Here is a 12,495-nt window from a genome sequence, read left to right on the forward strand (position 1 = left end):
AAGTCACTTCATATTGGTCTGCACTATCCCCTTCATGTCTATTTAGACTGTAAGCTCTTTGGGGCAGGGCCTCTCTCTTATTATATGTTTGCACAATGCTTAACACAATGGGTCCACACCCTCAGTTGGGCAGTTTAGGTGTTATTGCAATACTGCTATTACTCCTACAATGGTGAACACCTATAGCTCTTTGCTATAAAAAAAAACCCATTTCACATATATATGATGAATTAGTTAAATATTGTAAGCATTTGAAACTCAAATTACATATTGGTATGAATAGCTGGGCAGGCACTGAATATGTACAACATTCACTCAATGGTAACTTTATTCTCTGCTAAAAAGTTTCACGTGATATAATCATAGAATCATAGAATATCAGGGTTGGAAGGGACCCCAGAAGGTCATCTAGTCCAACCCCCTGCTCAAAGCAGGACCAATTCCCAGTTAAATCATCCCAGCCAGGGCTTTGTCAAGCCTGACCTGAAAAACCTCTAAGGAAGGAGATTCTACCACCTCCCTAGGTAACGCATTCCAGTGTTTCACCACCCTCTTAGTGAAAAAGTTTTTCCTAATATCCAATCTAAACCTCCCCCACTGCAACTTGAGACCATTACTCCTCGTTCTGTCATCTGCTACCATTGAGAACAGTCTAGAGCCATCCTCTTTGGAACCCCCTTTCAGGTAGTTGAAAGCAGCTATCAAATCCCCCCTCATTCTTCTCTTCTGCAGGCTAAACAATCCCAGCTCCCTCAGCCTCTCCTCATAACTCATGTGTTCCAGTCCCCTCATCATTTTTGTTGCCCTTCGCTGGACTCTCTCCAATTTATCCACATCCTTCTTGAAGTGTGGGGCCCAAAACTGGACACAGTACTCCAGATGAGGCCTCACCAATGTCGAATAGAGGGGAACGATCACGTCCCTCGATCTGCTCGCTATGCCCCTACTTATACATCCCAAAATGCCATTGGCCTTCTTGGCAACAAGGGTACACTGCTGACTCATATCCAGCTTCTCGTCCACTGTCACCCCTAGGTCCTTTTCTGCAGAACTGCTGCCTAGCCATTCGGTCCCTAGTCTGTAGCTGTGCATTGGGTTCTTCCGTCCTAAGTGCAGGACCCTGCACTTATCCTTATTGAACCTCATCAGATTCCTTTTGGCCCAATCTTCCAATTGGTCTAGGTCCTTCTGTATCCTATCCCTCCCCTCCAGCGTATCTACCAGTTTAGTATCATCCGCAAATTTGCTGAGAGTGCAATCCACACCATCCTCCAGATCATTTATGAAGATATTGAATAAAACCAGCCCCAGGACCGACCCTTGGGGCACTCCACTTGATACCGGCTGCCAACTAGACATGGAGCCATTGATCACTACCCATTGAGCCCGACAATCTAGCCAGCTTTCTACCCACCTTATAGTGCATTCATCCAGCCCATACTTCCTTAACTTGCTGACAAGAATACTATGGGAGACCGTGTCAAAAGCTTTGCTAAAGTCAAGAAACAATACATCCACTGCTTTCCCTTCATCCACAGAACCAGTAATCTCATCATAAAAGGCGATTAGATTAGTCAGGCATGACCTTCCCTTGGTGAATCCATGCTGGCTGTTCCTGATCACTTTCCTCTCATGCAAGTGCTTCAGGATTGATTCTTTGAGGACCTGCTCCATGATTTTTCCAGGGACTGAGGTGAGGCTGACTGGCCTGTAGTTCCCAGGATCTTCCTTCTTCCCTTTTTTAAAGATTGGCACTACATTAGCCTTTTTCCAGTCATCCGGGACTTCCCCGGTTCGCCACGAGTTTTCAAAGTTAATGGCCAGTGGCTCTGCAATCACAGCCGCCAATTCCTTCAGCACTCTCGGATGCAACTCGTCCGGCCCCATGGACTTGTGCACGTCCAGCTTTTCTAAATAGTCCCTAACCACCTCTATCTCCACAGAGGGCTGGCCATCTCTTCCGCATTTTGTGATGCCCAGCGCAGCAGTCTGGGAGCTGACCTTGTTAGTGAAAACAGAGGCAAAAAAAGCATTGAGTACATTAGCTTTTTCCACATCCTCTGTCACTAGGTTGCCTCCCTCATTCAGTAAGGGGCCCACACATTCCTTGGCTTTCTTCTTGTTGCCAACATACCTGAAGAAACCCTTCTTGTTACTCTTGACATCTCTGGCTAGCTGCAGCTCCAGGTGCGATTTGGCCCTCCTGATAACATTCCTACATGCCCGAGCAATATTTTTATACTCTTCCCTGGTCATATGTCCAACCTTCCACTTCTTGTAAGCTTCTTTTTTATGTTTAAGATCCGCTAGGATTTCACCATTAATCAGAATCATAATCAGAATATTCTTTTTATTTCTCACAAAGCTATTGGCCAGAAGCACCACGTCATCCTATTCCTTGGTGCTGGAAAGGAGAGGTTCAACAATGCAGGAGAAAACTGTAGGGAATTTAAAGGATTTATCTTTCTCACCACAGAAGTCATATCTCAAACCAAACACCAAAGAGGAAGTTGAGAGGACAGCATGAAGGGAGATAAGAATAAGGTGTGACACGGTCTCACTCGGTGAAAGTGACACTCGGTGTTTTGAAGAGTTCATTCCCATAGTAAAAAAAGACACCATAAAGGAAGAGAGAAAGTACTTCACATTATGGATTCTATCACTCTTAAGAACATAAGAATGGCCATACTGGGTCAGACCAACGGTCCACCCAGCCCAGTATCCTGTCTACCGACAGTGGCCAATGCCAGGTGCCCCAGAGGGAATGAACATAACAGGTAATGATCTAGTGATCTCTCTCCTGTCATCCACCTCCACCCTCTGACAAACAGAGGCTAGGGACACCATTCCTTACCCATCCTGGCTAATAGCCATCAATGGACTTAACCTCCATGAATTTATCCAGTTCTCTTTTAAACCCTGTTATAGTCCTAGTCTTCACAACCTCCTCGGGCAAGGAGTTCTACAGGTTGACTGTGCGCTGAGTGAAGAACTTCCTTTTATTTGTTTTAAACCTGCTACCCATCTTGAAGTCTCAGCTTCCACAATGGGTGAGCCCCAGCAACAGAAAAATCGATACACATGTACATGCATAGTGTATCCTCTGGCTACAATCTGTTCTGAAGAGCTAGCAAAGGAGAGAAATGGACAGAATACCTGCCCTAACTTCTTACAGGTTTCTATCTTAGGCCAGCATACAACAACAAAGCCGTAAGAGGCTGCATTTGCATTAGACAAATTAATACCTTCAACATAGCATGAGCCAACAACAGTGCAGCTGCAGTAATACTAACCTATTAGTGTAGACAGGACTTGGGCATTATTACTGCAGTATCATGAAAATCTGCTCAGAGCCGGGAGTTCTGTCTACACCAGCATTTGCCCTATTGCTACTTCAATACAGCATTGCTTGGTGATAGCTGTTATAATCCAGGTATTAATTTGTCTAGTGTATACAACGTGAGGGAGTGCATTTACTGATGCATTCCTCTTCACATAGTTGCAGACATGTATTCCATTCAGGGTTGCGCACATCCAGTGCACTGAAGCTAGAGAATTTTGCTTAGCAGTGACCATCGGGGAGGTGCTCAGTTCCAAATCCCCCACTCAGTTCCTTCTCAACACTTGTGGCTTGAGTCGGAGCGTACAGCATGGTGTCCACCTCATGTTCATTACCACAGTGTTTCTGTGGTATTTTTCCTTTAAAAAGTTCGCTTAGTAGTACTTTAAGTGTTAGTTTGATGTAGTGTAGTTATTAGAGCGTAGGCCAGGGTAATGCCTTCTCCGGGTTTCAAACATTGTCCATTGTGTGGGGTTGCTATACCAACTAGTGACCCCCCACCACCACTCAATGTTTATCATGCCTTAGTGAAAGGACACACTAAGGAAAGGTGCTCTATTTGCAAGCTCTTTATGAAGAGAACACAGGTGGCAAGGGACTTGTGTTTAAGTAGCACCTTATGGAACAGGCCATGAGGCCTGCATTGGTGTCTGGGACCTCTGCAGATCATCAGACCCTCCAGAGAATACTTGAGCCAGTATGGACTGGGGTGTACATCTACACTAAGATTCTTCGCCTAAGAGAAAGAGAGATCATTCCCCTTCCTATAGTCCCCCAAGGAAGAGATAACCCATAAACTAGACTGGACTGCCCCTGTCATAAATATAAAGGGAAGGGTAAACCCCTTTAAAATCTCTCCTGGCCAGAGGAAAACTCCTCTCACCTGTAAAGGGTTAAGAAGCTAAAGGTAACCTCGCTGGCACCTGACCAAAATAACCAATGAGGAGACAAGATACTTTCAAAAGCTGGGAGGAGGGAGAGAAACAAAGGGTCTGTGTGTCTGTCTTTATGCTGTTTTTGCCGGGGATAGACCAGGAATGGAGTCTTAGAACTTTTAGTAAGTAATCTAGCTAGGTATGTGTTAGATTATGATTTCTTTAAATGGCTGAGAAAAGAATTGTGCTGAATAGAATAACTATTTCTGTCTGTGTATCTTTTTTGTAACTTAAGGTTTTGCCTAGAGGGATTCTCTATGTTTTGAATCTAATGACCCTGTAAGGTATCTACCATCCTGATTTTACAGAGGGGATTTCTTTACTTCTATTTACTTCTATTTCTATTAAAAGTCTTCTTGTAAGAAAACTGAATGCTTTTTCATTGTTCTCAGATCCAAGGGTTTGGGTCTGTGGTAACCTATGCAAATTGGTGAGGCTTTTTATCCAACATTTCCCAGGAAAGGGGGGGTGCAAGTGTTGGGAGGATTGTTCATTGTTCTTAAGATCCAAGGGTCTGGGTCTGTAGTCACCTAGGCAAATTGGTGAGGCTTTTTACCAAACCTTGTCCAGGAAGTGGGGTGCAAGGTTTTGGGAAGTATTTGGGGGGAAAGACGTTTCCAAACAGCTCTTCCCTAGTAACCAGTATTTGTTTGGTGGTGGTAGCGGCCAATCCAAGGACAAAGGGTGGAATATTTTGTATCTTGGGGAAGTTTTGACCTAAGCTGGTAAAGATAAGCTTAGGAGGTTTTCATGCAGGTCCCCACATCTGTACCCTAGCGTTCAGAGTGGGGGAGGAACCTTGACAGCCCCAGAGCGTGGAGAGATTCCTCCTCCATGTCTAGGAGGGTGCAGATTAGCATTGAGTCTTCCTGTATGCAGGACAGAACCAGGTCATTAACCCACTCGCTGGTACCAAGGCATGATCAATAAGACTCCGTACTGTTGACTCTGCCTAGGGGCATCTGTTGAGTCCAGTACCAATGACAGTGATGTTGGCAACAACAGTCTCCACACTATCGATATACCAGGCAGCAGTGGACTAGTCAAGCCTTTCTGCTCCATTCATTCAAGAGCATTGGACTGTGGTTACCTTGTCTTTGATGTCACTGATGGCCCTGTACCACTGACGACTGACTTACCAGTGTCGACACCATCATCTACACCACCTCATACTCAAGGCCCTGGGTTTCAGTTGGCTTCCTGTTCAGTAATGAGGGGACTGCCGGCGCAGATACTAACTTCAGTACTGACGACAATTCCGGCGCAGACCACATCTGCGGGTCTGGTATCAACTTCATCTTCAGCACTGATACCCACTTCAGTACTGTAAGCAAGTCTGATGCCTTCAACTGTTCCATAGTGGTGCTGATGAGCACGTGTTGGACTGTGGATGATTCAGGCCATTTGTTAATTCCACCTGGTGTGGCTCCTCTTCTACCACCAAACTACTTGGAAGAATCTTCAGGATACCGTGCAAAGATGTCTCCCTCTCCCTTCACCTTCCTGGTACTGTTTTTGGAGCTAGTTGAGGCCACCTGGAGATCAACCATCGCTACCAGGATGGGTACTGCTCCCACAGTAGGGACAAAGATTCCTGACGCAGCTCCTGCTGGTCACCAGTGCTGCACCTCTACCCACAACAACTTCCTTGAAATCCCTGGGAGGCTCCTTAGTCTCTGAGATCCCCATTGTCTGCTCATTCCTGAGTCAGATCACCTGTTCTTCTGGTTGTGCCTGCGCCACCTGTGGGGGAGGGCCTTCCTCTGACCTCATGCAACCTCTACCCTTGAAGAGGTCAGATATATTCCCCAAAGAGGTTCCACTTCCCCCTTCTTCCTCTTTACCAGATGCTGCTGTGGTTCCTCAGTCTTCATTTCCAGTACTGGAGGATTTAAAATCATATCATGGCCTCCTGAGACAAATGGCATTGTTAATGGGTATTCAAGCTGAATTTGTTCTGGAGAACACCCATGAGTTAGTGGACATTCTTCAATCCTCAGCCTCCAAGAGTCTCTTTCCCCCGCCATAAATGAAGCAATACTGGAGCTTGCAAAATCTCTGTGGAATACCCTAGAGTCTAGAACACCCACAACTAAACGTACTCACAAGAGATGTTATGTCCCCATGCACAGTTTCTAGTTTTTTCCTCTCACATCCACTGCTCAATTCCTTGGTTGTGACAGCAGCAAATGAGTGTGAACAGCAGGGGAGGTATAAATCTACGCCTAAGGACAAGGAGTCTAAAAGGTTATACTGGGGGAGAGGGGAAATTTATTCAACCTCCTCACTACAAATGAGCTGAAAGTCATTGAACAAAACTGTAAACCCTGCATATGATGGAAACAACTTCAAGCCACAGGGTGCTGGCACACCCCCAGTACCTCTAGTTCCCGCACTCCTGGTATCATTAGGTGGGTAAGACTGCAAAATGGTGAATAGCTCCAGGTGGCCAGTAGAGAACTTTTTCTTTTAATAAGGTGTCAGATGCCTCTATTCCAAATCCTTTAAATATAGATTCCTGCTAAGGAATGCAAGAGAAATTTACACATGGATCTTTCCATAATTATTAGAAACCCTAGAAAGTACACAAATGTCTTTCAATCATAATAGCCATTTGACATTTTGTGATCACAAAAACATTGCTCTGTTACGGAAATACACCATTGTTAGCAGTAAAATGTTTTTTCTGTGCATTAATACACTCTAGCACACCCCATCTAATATCTCACACACGTGCAATAATTTCCTCTGACATCAAGTATACACATCAGATCTTTCCTCTTTAATACTTGCAACAAGCATAACGATGCTATTTTAGTCATGTAACATACCTCTCATATCCCAACATTGTCTCCCTCCACCTCCTCCTCAGTTGCAATATACATTTTCTTCCCATTTTATGTGTATAACAAATCTCCACTTTCATTAAAACGCTTGATGCATGTGCATAAGGGGAAGTCAGACAGTCTGTTAAAACTTACTGCACATTCTCTCTTTGTATCACAATCCCTGGATCTAAAACAAATAATACTAAGGGTATAGTTCAGTCCTTGGGGTTTTTAAATTGTTAATAACCTTCTTAAATTGTTCTCTCAAGGTATGAGATTAGTCAATCTCCTCTGTGGAGCTGCAGCCTTGTATTCAGCTACAATCTCTGAATTGTTTTAAATGTAGTAAGAAGGAATTAAATGGAATTTGAAACCCTGGCACATTGCTTAAAAATGAAAGTCCATAAAAAACAATTCCAAACCAATAGCAAAAGTCATTTAATTCCAATAAAAAGTTTTGAGTTAAAAAGTGAAAGCAGCATGAAAAGGACTGATATAATAGATGACCATTTAGTGTTATTTTAAAGAGGTAATTGAATAAAATGCTTTGTTACATTAACTTAAGCTAATGATACCAGCAGGTTACCGAGTTCTTTGGGGGAAAAAAAGTCTTTGCTCTTGGGCTGTATCTATACTAGAACTGCAATTGCAACATCCTAGAGAACCCATTACGCACAGTGTGTCCAAACAGAAGTGTTTGCAGTGGGGCACAGGAGCGGACACCACTGAGGTGTTTGCATTTGCCAGCCTTGTCTACACTGACTTTTCTGAAAATCTCCAGCTGGTGCATCTCCTGTTCTGGGGCTAGCACTAGTGCACGCTGGCCAGGGCGCCTTAACCTCTGTAGAGTCCAATCCTGCTCACAGCAGGCCCTGATAACAGTGTAGTACCACCACCAGTGTCTGGTCTACAGTATTGCTCCCACCATCACGACAGAAATGGCTGGAAATAGACAGAAAAAAGGTCAGCGTAGATGTAGCTGCTCTGAGCAAGGCTAACCTGGAGTACTGTATCCAGTTCTGGGCAAATTGGAGAAAATCAAAATGTGGGTCCTTGGGTTGCTAAAGTTTGAGAACCGCTGGTCTAGATAATACTTAGTCCTGCCCTGAGTGCAGCGGACTGCACTAGAAGACCTCTCAAGCTCCCTTCCAGTCTATGATTCTATAACCCATCGTTACATCCACCACCATACCACTGCAGTGACAGGTGGGACAGGAAAAGCAAACACTGCAGAGGCAGTGGTACAATCGCTCCTTCCAGCGTAATCCCACAATGCTCCGAAATACTTGAACAGCACAGCATAGCGGCACTCTGACTACCAAACCACTCAGCTACTGACTGCATGCAGACCCGAGAGAACCAAAAGTATTGCACGGATTGTCCTGACTTTGTCAATATTCCAGTACCCAACCAGAGGACACAAAGGTATAATAAAAATGAAATTTTAATAAGATTTCCTTAAAACTTCTGAACCCTTCTGTCGCACAAGGATTCACCCCACCCCAAAAAAAATCAAAGGATCAAATCACTGGTTAGATGAGGACAGAGATTCAGCCCCCAATACTTTGCTGTACATTGCAGAGACTGCCAGTTTATTACCTCAGCAGTATCTCCTACACAATTAATTCAGCTCTACAGCAAGGCTCATCTCCCCCATTAACTGCAAGTATATCCACTTATCTCACAATGATGCCCTGCACCCCTCAGAATCCTTTGCTCAGCAATATACCTGACTCAAGGCCACACGGCATTAGGTGGGGCACAGGAGGTCCCTGGGGCGTATGGAAGGGCATGCGCTACTCCCATCTCTACATCATGAGAAATACAAGAGAAAAAAAATCCATTAATGCAACTGCAAACAAACAAAACCGCACAAGAAATTCAAAATAAAAAATGACAAATGTATTGAGTAATAGTGAAAAAGTACAGATTCAAGCTTACCTCCTTGAGCAGAATGGATGGCAGTGCTCACTACAGTGCCTCTAAGTTTCCAGATCCAAAGAAGCTGCTGGTGAAGATGCCACAGTATCTGGCAGGGCAAGAATATAGCCCCAGACTTTTATAACGTGTACACAGATCTTTGCACAAGGCAGAGTATTTGAAGCAGCCAACCCAAACAAAAAAATCACAAACGGGTACAAGCAGACAACACACCACGGATATCAGGTACCTGCGCCAAACAACTGTACTGACGTAACTCATGTCTGCTTGGTGTGGTGCTCTGTCCCCCTCTAGTGGCGGTTAGATCAGCCAGAGATCGATAAGCCTTGGCTAACAGAGGTGTGATTTTTAGCTCAGGCAGCAGAAGCTCATAAATTAAGCTCAAGAGGTCCCAAGTTTGATCCCAGTTGCCAACAACTGGGGTCTAACGCCATTACACTTAGAATGACAGAATAGGTGCAACAACCCACATATTTTCCATTGTGTTCACCAGAGATAGTGTGGCTAGCATGTAGACACACTATTCTGCAATTATTTCCATTTCTTTAATACCAAAGAGCTTTGCGTAAACAAAATCAGAAGAGTTAATCATCTAGGGCATCAATACTCTGAAAACGGTATTAACATTTTCACATGAGCTCAAGTGCCTCTCTCTTCAAGAGAGATATGGGTAGGTAAAACCCTGGAAATGTGGCCTACAAGGCTTAGAGAGCTGAGCATTCTTATGCAGAGATGCTGTTTTAAAAATTAATTCTGTATTCTGTGTTCCTACACAAAACAATTGCTAAGTCTTACCATGATTGTGTCCTTCCTTTAACTGAGCACATTGACTGGATCAAAATTTGGACATCCCAGTACCATGTGTAGGTAACTGACCAGTTGATTCCTGGTTCTCTTGCAGATACTGAGATTTGTATCCAGGTACAACACTGATGCCTATGTTTGAATTTGAATATTTCTCATCAATGTGTTAAACCACTATTGTTAGTTTCACACAAGTTTTGATGACAAGGGTCAATCATCTTTCAGGGATAAGCCTGCAGGTCATCAAGTTTCAAAGAATTCATTAGCAGGGATTTTGCTCTTGATGGAAAGACGACAGCTGGCCAAAAGATATTCTTTCATGAATTCTGCACCAGCAGCAAGCGTTCCTTGGGGCAGAAGTAAAAATTTTTTTTTTTTTAAAAGAAAATGCTAAGACAAAGATACAAGTGCTAAGACAAAGGTACAAGTGCACGAGGGGAAATTGCCTTGGAGATATTTAGGTTCCAATGTAAATGTAGTGGTTCTTGAAATTTGCTTCCAGCCAATTCCTCAAAAATGTAATCACCAGACCAAATAAAAAAAAGGTTCAGTACATTTTAATAAAAGCTGGTGCTTACACGTGAGAAAGCGCAGAACACAGGGATTCTAGATGCTGGAAAGTCAGTACAGGTTTATTCCACCCATCGCTTTTACTAAGATCTGTTTGATTCACTATCAAAATATTGCACATATTTTTCTATTAAAGACATAGTTTATTTTCGTTTTACTTGCACCCAAGTACATATTAAAATATATCCTGAAAAACCAAGGGATTGATTGGCAAAGACTGACACAACACAGTTCATTGGTTTGAATATAACACTTACCTTCCATACATATTTTTGTAAAGTAACTTTTTGTAAAGTTATAGTCATAATAAGACATTCAAGTGTCTACTTGTAGCACTTAGGTTTAGGTTAAGTAGGTGGGATTGAATATTCTATTTACCCCCTGGTCACTTTCTGCATAAAAGCGTTAACTGAACGCTGCTTCTTTTTTTCTATTGAAGAAACAATTGACATACAGGTGATAGCTGTTCCAACACAGCCAATCTTGAAATGACAGTAGATTGCCACTCACTGAGACACAGAGATGCACACTTACATAAATGTTTCTGCCGATAGGTTACACAAGGCCCAATTTTGGCTTTGATGGCAATCATCTTTGCTTCACAACGATATCAGAAATTGTTGAAGAACTGTTATGTTGATGACTCAATGAAATAATTAAACTTGGGGTAGTCCAAAAATTGACTCGATAAAGAGAGAGGCTATAAAATATTTAGGCTGCGATCAGTCTCTTAAGCTGCAGGAGAAGTGGAACCCAGCCATATTGCGCTGCTCTTTTGTTTGACTGAAGGCAAAAACAATTGCACTGTATACTAATCAGAATTGTAATCTCTAATGACAAGACACTCCCCAAAGTCCTAAGGAAATAACCAGAAGAGATTGTAGTTAAGCTTCCAATGAACAGTCATTATAGACAGATACAAAAAAAGGCTGACAGCCCACAATACAAACTGCAAAAGCTATTCTCTATCATCATACAAACCCTAAAAAAAGATAATGACATTTCATTAAGTCTTGTTTAAATTTGAAGAGTGGTTCGAAGGTTTTTCTCCTCCCATCACCCTTCGCTTCACATTGTCCCCTTCCCCCCTCCCAACTTTCTTACCTGAAGAATGGCCACTTCACCTTGTAGTGCAACAGATGTTACTTATTTTAATGGGAACAAAGGATTTCTAAATTGGGTCAACCACTGATTCTATAGGTCCAATATCCCTGCCCCCACAAAGCATACGTAGCCAATACATGCTTCCAAGAAGGAAGAACCATCTATGCCCCCACAGAGCAAATAGTGTTTAATTCTATACATGTGGAGGAGGAAATCCCTCAGCCACATTAGGAGTCAGTTTACTTGTTGCCTTTAAAATAAAAAGCAAACATTCATTCATTTAACTATACTGCATGGGGGTAAATTTTAGTACTGAAAAGACGTTCATATTAATGAAAGATTGTACCTTTGCCTCCTTCTTCTGGTGTATTATTTATAAAACACCATAAATGTGCAAGGCACCTTAGAGATAAAAGGCAACATCTGTGGCCTGAAGCACTTACACTATGCATAGTTCTAACTACAAAGTGCACTTCTCTTCTGGTGTTTATTTGTCAAGATATAAGCAGGGTTAGTTTGATCTTTCTGTCAGGGAGAGGCGTTCATTCCATCTGCAAGGAAGGGGAGGACAGTTCATCGAAACATGCAGCTCAGCTGGAAGACAGATGTGACACTTGAGCTTCACAGCAAACAAACAAGGAATATAAAAGAAGGCAATGAAAAGAATGTGGGAAGAAAAAAATATATACATTGACCATTGCCATGAGTGGAGCTGAAATATTGTTTACTTCCCCATCCTCCAATTTTGAAAGTTCTAGCTAACTAGCCTAAAAATATTGCATCCTCCAATTTTGAAAGTTCTAGCTAACTAGCCTAAAAATATCCGTGCATCTCACAACCTGTTACAATTTTTATTTATCATTTGAGTGCTGCAACAAAACAGCTTTGTAATCCCTTTGAAAGGAGGGAAAGAGTGGAATTAAATTCATTTGCTATTCTAGATCCTATTGCCAATATTACTTTAAATTGCTTT

Source organism: Lepidochelys olivacea (assembly GCF_965140295.1).
Source record: "Lepidochelys olivacea isolate rLepOli2 genome assembly, chromosome: 6".
Taxonomy (NCBI): domain Eukaryota; kingdom Metazoa; phylum Chordata; order Testudines; family Cheloniidae; genus Lepidochelys; species Lepidochelys olivacea.